A 2,655-nucleotide genomic window follows, 5' to 3' on the forward strand; every position below is an offset into this window, starting at 1 on the left:
GCCAAGCTCTGGCACTTGCCTCTGACTACTCTAAACCATTAACTGTAAGACAAAATCATACATTGTTTTGCGTTTCCCCTGTTATTCCATGTTTGTTTCTTCGAAATCTCTCAACAAGGACCTAGACTTACGTGTTTCTTCAGTCTTCTCCCACTGCCTTGCCCAGTAATGAGTCGAGTCCATTGTTATTAATTTATGCACTAATGCTTACTTTAATCCTTATTTTTTTTTTTTAGCTTTAAGACTTTATTTCTTACATGACCTTTCTAATAGTTCTATCACTAAAGTTAAAAAGCTTTGGACAAGGGTTTTAGAAATGTATAACAGAATGCAGTACCATATCACATGTTTAATGTGGTGTGTTCCTTCCATGTTAGAATTGTGTGAGATGAATCAAAATAATATTTAAGTAAGTAGACATTAGTTGAAAGAATCTATTGCACTTGCAGAACACAGTAGTTTTCTGAGGAGGAAAACCCTATTTCCCTTTATTTAGAAGAAATACCCAACATTGGTAATGTCTAACTACTTTCATTAAACACTTATTTGAAAAGTAACTCTTTCCCCATATTAACTTTCTGGCACAGGTTTTTAATCTTAAAAACTGCAAAACAGGTACAAAGATTAGCCTGTCATGGGTTACACAGTATAGCCCAAACTGCTAATGATCAGATTCTAACATATTCAAATATTATCCCCATTATTAAGGAAATGATTCATAGAGAGATTTTCTGAGATAAACCTTTTAATTATAATCCATAGGGAAAAAATGCTTATAAATTTATAAAGTTATAAAGTTATAAAGTTATAAATTAAAAAACCTGTAAATTCTTACAGAACTATTTAAGCAAGAAGTTTCCCTCCAAATGAGAAATATAAACAATGCAAATCTGCTACATATGTGATTTAAAATGAAAATATGATGATGTTTAAGTATAATAATAATGGTATTAAATTTTGATATTTAAATTATCCTGAAAGGTACTTATCAAACTTTTTTGTGTCAATGCTTCTGGCTGAGACTGGAAGAAAGGACCAAGGCTGAAAGTGACTGAAAAATCCTTCCCCTGGTTTCTTGCAAACATTTGTAGAAAGTAAGGTCTTTGTCATCAGAGTCCGAAGACAAGACAAAGTCGCTGATTTGAAATCAGAATCGATCTACTGCTCTGCTAGCCACAGTTCAACTATTGCCATAAACCTTTGATGGAGGATTTCCCAGGATAAGATTGCAAATGGCAGTTCTTGCCATCTTGATGTTCTGGAAAGAGCCAAGGATGCGAACTTTCAAATCAGCCAAAACTATCTGCGTCCTGGTTACATTTTCTATCGTGAACTTGGTTTTCCCTCCTTTGCCAGCAATTCTTTCTGTTGCCCTCCAGAGGTGGTCTCCCTTTAAAGGTTTCACATCTGTAATTTCAAAAGACTCTAGGAAGAGGTCACCCAACCTGATGAGGGCAAGTGCACCCTCCACCTGAAATCCGAGAATAACAGCTTTCACAAAATCAGCTGCTTTTGTCAGAGCACTGACATCCTTGCTTGTTTTTTTTTACAAGTCCTGATTTCTACATTCCTCGATTTCAAATTAAAGCATATCTGAAGTCCCAAATGTTCTACAACAGGAGTAAAAATCTTCATCCAGTTTTCCTTTAATGGCGTATATCTGTTAGCTGGGACTGGAATTTTCCTAGTTTCTTCTTTCCCACCCAGAAGCCCGTCCCCTGGGGTGTGGGGGGTGTGGGGAGACAGGCCTCTTTGCAGGCCGGATCGCCTCCTTATCCATGCGTCCGGGGTCCCCGCCTTCTCCTGCCCCGGACAGCTGCTCAGCCTGCCGTTTCTTCGCCCCCTGGCCACCCTTGCGGGTGACCTGGGTGAAGCCATCCTCGGCCCAAGCGCTCAGTACTTCTATCTTGGATTCCATCCCCAGGACTCTCTCTCTGTTTGTTCTTTTTGCCATTGTCTACATGCATGCATTCAATAAGCATTTGTTTCTATATATTTTTATAGTGTATATTATAAAATATACATTATATTTTATATATAATTTTAGATATTATTTTAAAAATAATCACATTCCTTGAGTACTAACTGGGAGCCAGGCTCTGTGCTGGATGTTAGGGGACAAATATCATAAAGAATACTCCAGGTTATTGTAGAGCTCACAGTCTGGTGGGGAGAGACAGATGTGTATATACAAAGATTCTACTCTGCCTGGGTGCATCAAGGGAGGCTTCATGTAAGAGATGATGAATAGGAGTTTGCCTGGTGGATAAAGCAGGGAAGTTCCCACAGGCAGAGGGAACAGTATGAACACAGGCACAGAGCTTAATTCTTCATCCTCATTCTAACATGTGGCCTTGGGACAAGAGAAAAGATCCCTTCTAGACTGAAATCCAATGTCTTTAAGGATTGCACAATTTCTCTAGACACTGTACATAAAGCAATTGACTTTACTCTTTTGCCTCACTAGCAAACACACAAAGACCTCAGCAAATTGCTCTTTTGTTGGGAGTTTGTTGACTTTTTAATCACTCATTAAGAATCTGAGCACAACTTTTTCTTTGCCTTTTTAATTATGAGTGCTAGACTTGAGTGGCACCTCAAAAGAGCTACTCTTCTCATCCTGTCTCCTTTTGATTAATTAATCGAAGTATACTT

At 38.2% G+C, this 2,655-nt stretch overlaps 1 pseudogene; it reads right to left on the reverse strand.

Annotated features, from left to right (window-relative positions):
- Positions 1–1,147: 1,147 nt before the first annotated feature.
- On the reverse strand, positions 1,148–1,918 carry LOC119518650 (annotated as a pseudogene).
- Positions 1,919–2,655: the final 737 nt, after the last annotated feature.

This window comes from Choloepus didactylus, chromosome 2, assembly GCF_015220235.1.
Source record: "Choloepus didactylus isolate mChoDid1 chromosome 2, mChoDid1.pri, whole genome shotgun sequence".
In the NCBI taxonomy this organism is placed as follows: Eukaryota; Metazoa; Chordata; class Mammalia; order Pilosa; family Megalonychidae; genus Choloepus; species Choloepus didactylus.